The sequence below is a fragment of the Sinocyclocheilus anshuiensis genome, unplaced genomic scaffold (genome assembly GCF_001515605.1).
Source record: "Sinocyclocheilus anshuiensis isolate Anshui unplaced genomic scaffold, SAMN03320099.WGS_v1.1 scaffold1850, whole genome shotgun sequence".
In the NCBI taxonomy this organism is placed as follows: Eukaryota; Metazoa; Chordata; class Actinopteri; order Cypriniformes; family Cyprinidae; genus Sinocyclocheilus; species Sinocyclocheilus anshuiensis.
Genome location: NW_015542429.1, coordinates 21,581 through 34,002, shown reverse-complemented (window position 1 = coordinate 34,002; position 12,422 = coordinate 21,581). Strand labels below are relative to the sequence as shown.

Genomic DNA, 12,422 nt, shown 5'->3' with positions numbered 1-12,422 from the left:
TAGCCAATCAGCATCGAGTGTTCACTTTCAGCGCTGAGGAGTGTTGAGAAAAGAAACCTCGTAAGGGAGGCTAGCCTCCCTTCTGATATCAACCAAGCATCATAGAGACGTAAATTACGCGATATTAGTTTTAACGTCTGCCGCTGCGCTGATAATGTACCAAGAACTTATGAGTAGCGATATTGAATATTTGATTGCCAACAGATTTATAAAGCTTTCATTTAAACAGTATATATACAAATTTAAGGAAAACAGCCTAAGCTGGATATAGCAGTCGGCTTAAATGGCGCAACAGGCAGCTCTCTTTTAACACACACTTTTAAGAAGGGATGGATGTTTGCTTCAAGTGATAGGCCAGGTAAGTGAAATTATATTATCTTGCTGTATGTATGTTGTTTTCTTTACGTTTTCTGACTAAAAGCAACCAAAAAGCCATTTTAAAGTGGTTAAGCAAATAATAATAATAATAATAATAATAATCGGCAGGGATCCCAGACCAAGTGTGCCTCCTCTATTTTAAAACCCACGAGCCGCCACTGCTTGGGAGAGGTGGGTTTTTAATGAGCTCTGATTAATCTACTTTCATCTTTGCTTAAAATCACTTTTATACTCTGTTTAAATTATATTTGTGACATTATTTTACATGTATATTTTATTATTTCTGTATTTCTATATTTTCACTAAGTTTGATCAGTTTTCTGTTGATCGATGCACTTGAAGCACGTGCTAATTGCGTTGCACTTTACATTCATTTAACAGAAAAGACAAGAAGGGCGAAAACACACTGTAAATCAGGTATGCTGTTTTGTCACTCATTGTTAAATAAATTTTGTATGAAAGTTTTATACCATTTTCCTTCCCTTTCTGCACTGTCTCTGCATGGGAGAGAAATGACAAGAAGGTAAAAAACACAATGTAAAGACTGTTTTGTGTTTTATCAGAGAGTAAAAGAAGAGTCGAACCGTCAGCTGATGTCCATCTGGTTACTACATTGCGAAACAAAAACACACAACGCGGATAACACCGGTTACACGTGGTGCCCGTGACCATTTCGGATCTTCAGATCAGCGCTTTGCAGATCCCCGTGGTTGCATGACGGCTCGCCGGCTTCGCCGATCTCCCCTCCCGGTCTAATCGGCATCGCTCGCAGTGGCTTTGTTTTCACGGATAAGGAGGGCGCGTGTGTGAGACAAACAGCGTGTGACATCGTCAGTCTGTTTCATCTTAAAGGAACGGTAAAGAGTTTCGTTTACTTCCTGATCGACGACTTTTCTCTCTGGGAAACTTTTATTCATCGTTGATTCATGTTAATCGAGAGAGACTGTGTTATAAGGACCGCGGGACGCTTCAGTGACATTCGAGCATTGCATGCTTTATCTGAACAGTATATTATGATTGACTGTTGATGCATTTTAAAGGGGTCATATGATGCGATTAAAATTTTTCCTATCTCTTTGAAGTGTTACAAGCTCTTGGTGCATAACGCCGCCCAAATGTTCACGCAAAGAAAGAAGGCGTACCTTTTATTCTCGCAGTAGTATTGTTGCTGCCGCCATGTCGTGAAGACACTGTGTGTTTCGTTGTGAATGTGAAACTACTTTGTTAGGCCTTCCAAATGAGGACGATATCCGCTTTGTCATGCCTAGGGCTGATCTGTGCTGGTCGATGAGGAAATACATCAACTTCGCGCTGTGGATCACCGGATCGGCTTCGGACCGGGGTCGTCACATGTGGTTGCTGCAAGCTACACCAAATACACAAAATAATGTTCTTTTTAGCAACATCATATGACCCCTTTAAATGTGAAACGGTGACTAATTGACTTATATATTTTATGTATTTTTATATATTATAAATATTTTACTTCCATCAAGAAGAGTGACGAGAATTTTTTGCTCTTTGAACTGTATTCATCCTAATAATTAACTGAGTTGGTTTGATTTAAAATCTCCAGGATCTTATATGAAAAATATATGAAAATTTGTGAATCAGTTAAGGTTTTGCTGTTTGAGGCATATTTGTAGTAATTTTTCATGTTTTATGTGTTTTCGCTTTGCTTTTGAGAGATGTTTGTGTATACTGGTAATGACGATTTCAGCCCTACGAAACAATCTAATGTAACTTTTCCAATGGGCAGGGGCGGTGGGCCTGAAATTGATCACATTGGGAGAGTGTCTGACATTACATCTCGTTGTTATGGGAGAGGGAGAGCATTAACTAATGTGGGTCGTGACTATATGCACACAGTTGATTCAGCAATCGGTGCTTCTGTAGGCCCAACAGCTAGCTCCACCCCAATCACACGCCCAGATACTGAACGTGTAATTTCTCCCGAGGCATTAGGGAGCATAATTTCAGATTTGGCTCAGAAAATAGGGGAGAGTATTTCAGCCAGCCTTAATACTGTGCACCAGCCCAGCCCAGTACAGGCTAATCCTCCTTGCCAGTCTCAGCACTCCAGTGAGGGTATTGATGCATCTAGTCTGAAGGTGATAGTTCAGCAAGATTCAGCACCTCCACCATTCTTCAGGGGCGATAAGAGTGATTAATTTACTGTCCATGAATGGGAGGATATGATGGGAGAAAATATGATGTGCAGTTATTTAAGCAGAATGAAATGCAAAACGTAAACTGGCTGGAAAAGCGAGAGATGTTGTCTAGGTGTCCCTACGAATCCACCCTGAGCTGAATGCCAATGAACTTCCATGTGCGGTGTTTGATATACTGAAACGCAACTTCAATGAGTTGGCTTACTCAAATATGCCTATGGCGGATTTCTATAATACTGTCCCAAGAGCAGATGAAAGTCCCATGGATTACTGGATACGTCTTAAAAAGGCAATAGATGTTGCTGATGAGTGCTTGCGGATACGTAATAAGAGCGTTGAGGATCCCGCTGCAGAAGCTGTCGTGATGTTTATTTCGCATTGTCCAGACCCAAGTCTTGCTATGTCTTTTCAGTTTAAACCAGCTGAGAAGTGGAGTGCCGCTGAGGTCCAGGAGCGGTTGGATAGTCATCAGAGGGACCTAAAGAGAGTTTCATCGAGGACGCAGCACACAATGTCTTTGTTGGCTTGCAACAAGTGTACTGTTACGACATGCCCCAATTCTGTGTCCAGTTCTCCTCAGCAGCCTGCTTCCACGCCAGCCCAGTCTCTGTCTCCTGTAAGTCATCTTAATCCTAATGCTGTTCCTTTCTCTCCAGACACCAGTCTTCAACATATGGTTGGCATGATGAATAGAGTCCTGTCATTGTGCACTGCCTCTTTAACTCCATCCAGTCAGGCTCATGCAGGCAAAACTTCAGACTTCAAGACCAACTTAGCCTCTGCATGTAGGGTCTGTAGATCCAAGGAACACACTACGTACTCACATTGTAGACGTCACAGGCTATGTCGTTACTGTCTCAGTCCTGGCCACTTTAAGAGTGACTGTCCCAAAGCAGCATGCCCTGCGACTCCCTCAGATACTGCTCAGTTAAACTGAATAGCCCATGTGATGAGAGGGGTAACATGGGCAATTTTAATGAAAATTCCCTCACAGCAGCAGATGTGCAAAATTTTTCGTGAACAGCTGCAATACATTGCCAGAAGACAAAACTGTTTTATATGTGGGGTCTCAGAGAGTTGATTGGGCAAGTGAGTTGTTTTATGCTCCTGTGACAGTTTGTGGCCATTACACATTAAAGGGGTTACTGGATTCTGGTAGTATTTCCTGCACGCTTAGTGAAGAGGGTGAGTCCAAGCTGCAAGCTGATGGTATTCTTCCACATCCTCAAGCGATTCCAAGTAATGTCATTCTGGTTGGCTGTGGTGGCCTTGCAATTCAGCCAAAGTGTACATACGACTTGGAGATTGAAGTCTATGGATTTAAGTTTGTCGTTCCAACTCTTGTAGTGCCTGGACAAAGGGACGAGTTCATAATTGGAAGCAACGTGATCAAATGCATTCTACAGAAGATGAAATCTCATGACAAGTACTGGGAACTTGTTTCCTGCAGTAACAGTAATCTTGAGTGTGAGCAATTCCTCGAGCTTCTGAGCTGCATCTCCCGATGGTCTGGCCCTCAGCAGCCTGATAAACTTGGTACTGTGAAACTCTGTCAGGCAGTCACTCTACTTCCCAGACATGAGTATTTCCAGAAATTGCCCGCAAATGTCCCTGTTTCCCCGGGAAGCACTGTAATTGTTGAACCAACCACTGCACGTTCAGCACCTAAAAACATTCTTGTTGGACGAGTAGTAACACCAATGTGGGGTGATCGATGGGTGCCAATGAAGATACTTAACCCTAATCCAACATCAGTGACACTTCGCCGCAACTCTAAACAGATTCCCTCGAAACTGGCTCGCCCACTGATGCAGTTGCTGAAAGACTATGGTCTGAAGGACATTGATATTGATGGATGTGAAGTTTCAGAGATGTGGAAGAGAAAACTGGCAGCTCTTATTGTGTCTTACCAAGATGTTTTCTCCAAGGATAAACTGGATTGTGGAGAGGCAAAGGATTTTGTGCACAGGATCCATCTTTATGATGAGCGCCCAATTACGTCTTCCCTATCGCCGCATCCCTCCTGCCCACTACCAGAAACTGAGAGAAGTGTTGTCAGAAATGGAGGAGAAAGGCATAATCAGCAAGTCTGTCAGTGAGTACGCATAGCCTTTAGTGATGGTCTGGAAAAAAGATGGTAATCTGAGGGTTTGTACCGATTTCCGCTGGCTCAATGCTAAAACCATCAAAGACGCCCACCCTTTACCACATCAAGCTGACTGTCTTGCAGCCTTAGGATGTAATGCCCTTTACAGCACCATGGACTTAACTTCAGGATTTTACAACATCCCACTCCATGTGTCTGACCGACGATACACTGCCTTCACAACGCCAATGGGGTTATATGAGTATAATCGTCTCCCTCAGGGCCTTTCCAATAGCCCCGCATCTTTCATGTGCATGATGCTCAGTATTTTCGGTGACCTTAACTTTTCCAGTCTTCTCTGTTACCTTGATGACTTGTTGGTCTTCGCTCCATCTGAACAGAAGGCACTGAGGCGCTTGGAGATCGTGTTTTCTCGATTGAGATCCAGCAACCTAAAGCTAGCTCCTAAAAAGTGTCACTTTCTGAGGAAGTCTGTAAAGTTTCTAGGCCATGTAATATATGGTACTGGTGTTTCAGTTGATGAAGAGAAAGTGAAAGTCATCTCTGCTTTTCGAAAGGAGGATCTAATGAAGGAAGATGGAACCACGCCTTCACAAAAGAAAATCAGATCGTTTCTCGGTATGGTCCTGCATTATCAACCCTTTATTCTAAGTTGTGCTGGTGGTCGTAGGAGAGCAGGCACTTTTCGGGAGTTCATCTCTGCTTTTCGAAAGGAGGATCTAATGAAGGAAGATGGAACCACGCCTTCACAAAAAAAAATCATATAGTTTCTCGGTATGGTCCTGTACTATCAAGCCTTTATTCCAAGTTGTTCTCGTATAGCCAGACCCTTATTCAATCTGACGGCTGGCCTGAAACGTTCAATGAAAGGTGCTGGTGGTCGTAGGAGAGCAGGCACTTTTCGGGAGTTGACATCTCAGGACTGGACCCCAGACTGTGATGTGGCCTTTGAGGAACTGAAAAGGGCCCTTGTTGACAGTGTGGTGCTGGCTCATCCAGATTTTGAACGTCCATTCCTGCTCTGTACTGACACTTCTTTAGACGGCATAGGTGCTGTACTCTCTCAGATACCTGCTGGTGAAGACAAGGCGAGACCGATAGCGTTTGCTAGCAAGGCTTTGATCCGCAGCCAAATGAAATATCCTGCACACAGATTAGAATTCTTGGCTCTTAAGTGGGCAGTGTGTGACAAGTTCAGTCTCTGGCTTAAAGGCCATAAGTTCACCGTGTGGACAGATAATAATCCGCTTACATACATCATGACCAAGCCGAAATTGGATGCATGTGAGCAGCGCTGGGTCTCGAAACTTGCTCCATATTCTTTTGAGATCAAATATGTTCCTGGGAAACTCAACGTGGTGGCGGACGCGCTCAGTAGGGATCCGTTTGTCAGGCCAGTGAGTCAGCGCCTTCTGTCAGAGCCCTATTCTGAACTGTTGAGGCAAGTGCACAGTGTTGGGAATGGAAGTGTGCAAGAAGTGTTCCGACTTACCTGCCAACCCAAACTTTAAGATCAGGTCCACTTGACGTCGTTCTGAATACATCATTGTCTGATGATGACGTGTCTTCAGTTCTGTCCTCCTGTGATGAATGGGAAACAGGAACTGAATGTAGAGCAACATCATTCACTGAACATCTTAACTCTTTAATCAGTGGTGACAAAGAAGTGTTTCATTCCCTTTCCCTGACCGACTTACGAGGACATCAGCACAAAGACCCTGTCATTGCTAGAGTGTGTTATTATGTTGACAGAAAGTGTAGACCAGGGATGGGCAACTGGCAGTATACGTATGGCCCGCAGTGTCTTTTAGTACGGCCCGCTGGATCATATTAGACAATGTATCCTGTATAGTGCTTATAGAGTGATGATTCTGTTTCTGTTGCCATACACAACCTAATTGCTACACTGTAAAGAGATTGCTCTTAAAATCATCCAGCTGCCAGTAAGTTACTGTCAAAATGTTTACAGTATTTTTATTGTATTTTCATTTACAGTACATTACTATTTTTGTTCATTTACAGCAGGGATGGGCAACTGGCGGCCCGTATACGGCCCGCTGGATCATATTAGACTCGGATGATCAATTTTAAAACATTTGAAAAGCAAGTCACGTAAAGATTGCTTTCAGTTTATGATGTTAATTCTATCTCCAACCAGGAGAGGTCGCTATTTCCAGCCGCTCCCCTATTAATTTCAGCATAGTAGGATGTGCACTCTAATGTAAACTTTCATTAACATTAGCAAATAATAAATGAAAACTGACCATGAAAACAGTATTTTCAAGTCAAGATGGTAAACAGATTATCTTTTTACCAAGTTCAAGGGGATACCCATATGTTTGGATTGTTTGGAAATCTGTATTTTATTTAAATCACCATCACACCACTGCTCACAAACAACGGGGACGCCAGAGTTGCACTTGTCTCAAATTTCAAAGGTAAAATTCATAGTCAACAAAAGCTTATTGCCAAATGCATGACAGAAATGTTTGCACTGGACTATGTTCTTATTGAATGTAGAGCAGCATCATTCATAGAACATCTTAACTCTTTGATTAGCGGTGACGAAGAAGTGTTTCATTCCCTTTCCCTGACCGACTTACGAGAACATCAGCACAAAGACCCTGTCATTGCCAGAGTGTATTATTATGTTGGCAGAAAGCGCAGACCATCAAGACGTGAACGTGCCAATGAAAACCTGTATGTGTTGCGGATTCTGAAGCAGTGGGACAAACTTTCAGTGCTCAATGGAATCCTGTACAGAGCTATTAAAGATCCGCTCACCAAGCACAAGAGATTTCAATTAATTTAAAATGTCAAGCACTTTCTGGCGTTCACGACCTGGCTGGTCATCAAGGACAGCCACGCACTTTGTCTTTGGCCCGTCGGAGGTTTTTCTGGCTTGATATGGAGCGTGATGTGCGTGATTATGTGAAGAAGTGTCCCAGGTGTGTCTTCAGCAAACTCCAGAGCCTGCAGCGAGAGCCGCCTTGGAGAGTATTGAAACCACAGCCCCATTGGAGCTCATTTGCATCGACTTCTGGTCTGCTGAGGATCTGCACAACAAATCTGTGGATGTTTTAGTAATCACAGATCACTTCACAAAGCTGGCACATGCATTTCCGTGTCAAGACCAAACAGCAAAAACAGTGGCCAAGAAACTGTGGGATGGCTTCTTCTGTGTCTATGGATTTCCTCAACGCATCCATTCTGACCAGGGGGCTTCATTTGAGAGTGAGCTGATCGCTGAGCTTCTCGAACTGGCTGGCATCGACAAGTCAAGAACCACCCCCTACCACCCGATGGGGAATGGTGGTACTGAAAGTTTCAACAGGACATTAGATAACATGCTGAGGTCCCTTCCACCTAGACCTAAGCAGAAGTGGCTGCAGTTGGTTCAGACCATGACGTTTGTGTACAACTGTACAGCGCATGAAACAACAGGTTTTGCCCCTTTTTACTTAATGTTTGGCAGAGTACCACGGTTGCCAGTTGACCTTATGTTCCAGAGTGTGCTGCGGGACAAATCGGTTAGTGACTATCACCAGTATGTTGCATCGCTCATCAGTGACCTCCAGTCTGCTATGTCAGTGGCGTAGAAGAATTCTGTTCAAGAACAAAAACACCAGTCCATCCAGTACAACAAAAATGTTAAAAGCCTTCTTCTAGCCATTGGTGACCAGGTGCTTGTGGCTAACAAGGGTTGTAGAGGGACCACCTACCTGCAGTGTCCCTTCACAGTCTGATCCGACATGCTCTGGCGGTCTAACTGCCCAGACCCACAGTGATGCTTCCTCCTGCATTGATGAGATTGAGTATACAAAGCCTGCAGATGAGCAGCATGAAATGAAGGACCTCTCACTATCTGGCTCTATGTCCAACATCTCCAATGTAGCTACATGTGATGATGACCGCACTGCTTCATGGGTGCATTCTCAGTTGCCTGGCCAACAGGAGCCAAATTCACATCTTGCTGTGCCAGTGGCCGATGACAATATTGTGGCAGGTGTTGGTGCTAAACCTTCTCCCCAAAATCCTGTCTCTGACAGTGTACCTGTTATGCAAAATCTTGTAGCTGATTTAAATACAGCTGATCGTTATTCTACCAGGTTTGGGAGAGTTATCAGACCAGTACGTAGACTTATTGAATCTATGGTTCAACTTGAAACTCTGTTAGGTTATGATTCTGGGTCTACAGTTACTCATGTTTGAATTTCAAGTTTGATTCTAAGTACATTACATTTTTGGAACTTACTTTGTTCATTTGTTTTTTTTCTTTTTCCAAGTGAAACTTGCCTTAATTGAGTATGTGGTCTAAGTGTACAAGGTGTTATGGGCACCTTACGAGTAGTGGTCGATCGATATTGGTTTTTTGACTGCCGATGCCGATATCTTGGAAAGCAGGGTGGCAGATGGCCGATATAAAGCCGATATAATTGTATTTATTTTAATTAATATTTAAGAAATTTGAAATCATTTGAAAATGGATTAAAAAATAAATTTGTAAAATAAACATACTTATACTTTAGATGACTATGTATTTTCCACAAATAAATAAATATTTAATAAAAATATAATTAAAAAGGAAGTAAACTGTAACCAACAGAGCACTCAGTATTCTGGGAAGTTTGTGTGCACTGGGAATCATATTTTTTCTAATAAAGCTAAGGTAACACTCATTTTACATACAGCACAGTGAAAATGACATGAATATGACAGTGGGCAAATGCATAAAGCGCAGCATAATTTGAAATCACGAATTTAATGTTTAAAGCATTCAATTTGCACGGACTGAAAGTCACGCAGAGAACACGCGATCATGCAGGATACAAATGCACACTTCACAAGATCTCACAACTGGATTCGACTAAGTTTGCAACGTTTGTGAAATTAAATTTTCATTAGCCATTCAAAGAATTGTTTAAATGATGTAAATGCGTATTTGCTGAATGCTGATGGCAAACAAGAAAGTATTATAATGTTTGCCATTCTATTACTAATAATATAAAAGCAATCGTTATAATACTTTTTGTATACATTTTATTTCCTTTGTTTAACAGTCCTATCGGATTATTAGACAGACTTCTATCTATATTAGACAGAACTACGACGACGGTGAACAAGAGGGAGAATGTGAGCACTGTGTGCTCAGGCGCTGCCGCTCTCAGCGCCGTCAAAATAAAAGTCCCGTCTCGAACGCATCGGCCAAACAGACAAACTTATCGGCCGATGCCGATATTTGAAAATGGTCGACCACTACTTATGAGTCTATAGAATGTGATGAAATTTGGCCAATTTCAAAACATTTTTATCCTTTTATTGGGTAGCTTTTGATTGCTGACTGTATTCACTGATTGTTTAGAGTGTGGACCATGTAATTCTTATGACCAGTGTACGAAGTTTTTCATGTTCTCAGAATTTTGTGTAATTCTAGGGGGGTGAGTGTAACGGGTATGGAAAGTAATGTTGATTTCATATGTAGAATTACAAAAATGTTCACGATGTATACCTGATATGCCTGTCTGTGTGTGTGCACCTTCCCCTTTAGATTTCTGACAGCATCGTTAATCTTAATTTCCTGTCTTTGCACCTCCTCTTCCCTTTCTGCACTGTCTGCATGGGAGAGGTGGGTTTTTAATGAGCTCTGATTAATCTAATTTCATCTTTGCTTAAAATCACTTTTATACTCTGTTTAAATCATATTTGTGACATTATTTTACGTGTATATTTGATTATTTCTGTTTTTTCACTAAGTTTGATCAGATTTCTGTCGATCGATGCACTTGAAGCACGTGCTAATTGTTGCGTTGCACTTTACATTAATTTAACAGAAAGGACAAGAAGGGCGAAAATACACTGTAAGACTGTTTTGTGTTTTATCAGGCATGCTGTTTTGTCACTTGTTAAATAAATTTTGTATGAAAGTTTTATACCATTTTCCTTCCCTTTCTGCACTGTCTCTGCATGGGAGAGAAAGGACAAGAAGGGCGAAAACACACCGTAAAGACTGTTTTGTGTTTTATCAGAGTGTAAAAGAAGGGTCGAACCGTCAGCTGATCCTGGTTACTACATTGAGAAAAAAAACACACACAACGCAGATAACACCGGTTACAAATGCATGTTGAAAAAATGTTTCATGAAATCGATCAATTAGAGTTTCAAAAAACGTCAATAAGCCTACCTTTTATTGCTGTTTTTTATGTTGAATGTGAAGAATGACAGGTTCGATGCCACAGACTTTTTATTTTATTTTATTCATTTTATTTTTTATATTATTTTAAATGATATTTTCCTCTTTAATATTTGCAGCACGAAATAAACATGAATAAATATTTGAATGCATGTTGAAAAAATCAGAACAATTTAATACAAACGCATGTTTCATGAAATCGATCAATTAGAGTTTCAAAAAACGTCAATAAGCCTACCTTTTATTGCTGTTTTTTATGTTGAATGTGAAGAATGACAGGTTCGATGCCACAGACTTTTTATTTTATTTTATTCATTTTATTTTTTATATTATTTTATTCAAATGCCGCTGTAGGCTATTTGTACTGCATGCAAACACAATCTTGGCACAGAAGCCCAAAAAACACAAACAAACAAACAATAAATAAATAAATAAAATACTACGGAGCTTTGAATTATTTATTAATTAACTAGTATTTTCTGAGTCAGTGTCACAAGATGAAGTTGACGATCCTGACTGGCCATCTCCTCAGGACGCACGCCTTTAGAGAGAAATACATCTTTACGGATTAGCCTACATAATGAAGGAGTTTTTGTTTTCTATTTGAATTATTTCGTTTCAAAGTATTTAAAGCATTCTATTAGATATATTTATCATGTCTGTGAGGAGGCAAGTATTCGCTGAGTTTCGGTTCATCATTGTGAAGCCAAGACAACAAAAACCGCATCCTGTTTGTTTTCCTTAATTATTTTACAAAAGCACAGGTTTTTGTTGATACTGTTTGTGAGTGCACACAAATAAAAGTACACCCTTTACAATTCCGATTTAAATTGTAGACCCTATTACACCTTCATGAGCAAAAATGATGGCATATGTTAAGTCTCCACTCTTAAGACAAAAAGGCAAGTGATCGCGCCGGCACCTTCATGTCCTAAACATAAAATGTTTCAAACATATTTCTAAATTAACTTAATAAAGAAACGAAAAGAAATATAACCACTTTGTCATTAAAAACCAAAACTGGACTAGCCTATTTGCGGCAACAGCAGCTGTGTAAAGGGGAAGAAAGAGAGAGAGAGAAAAAAAAGACAGGCTCGGGTCATACTCAGGCCAGGAATATACTGATAAGCTGTCGGAAGGGCTCTATTCATTCCCTCGTTTCACGGTTTCAATTAAAGTTTCCCCCTCGGCTCAGCGGGCCCACTATACGCCCGGGCCCATATGCACCTGCATACCCTGCATACAAGACGCTACACCCCTGCCTACAGAGGCGTGCATACGCGACGTGATGAAGTCTGGTTAGACCAACACAGGATTTAGTGTGCATGCGCATTTAGAGTGGTTCTTTCACTGCATGATTCAGTCTATTAATATGCATTAAGAATGATCACATAATTCAAGATATGGAGGCAGAAAATGTATATATATCAATTCATATAGGTAATCAATATCACACGAAGAGTGCCGTTTTTTCTTTAAAAAATCAGCATGGTTACAAATGTGATATTTATTTTATACAACAGTTCAATAAACAATAAGTTAATATCAAGAGACTTACGTTTTAGACACCATATTG

General features: G+C 41.1%; 1 long non-coding RNA gene across 1 annotated transcript; it reads left to right on the top strand.

Annotated features, from left to right (window-relative positions):
• Positions 1-719: 719 nt before the first annotated feature.
• Positions 720-10,549, top strand: LOC107693564 (uncharacterized). The gene is made up of 3 exons (XR_001634769.1): positions 720-786; positions 2,801-2,806; positions 10,520-10,549. It is a non-coding gene; the product is annotated as an uncharacterized LOC107693564 (long non-coding RNA).
• Positions 10,550-12,422: the final 1,873 nt, after the last annotated feature.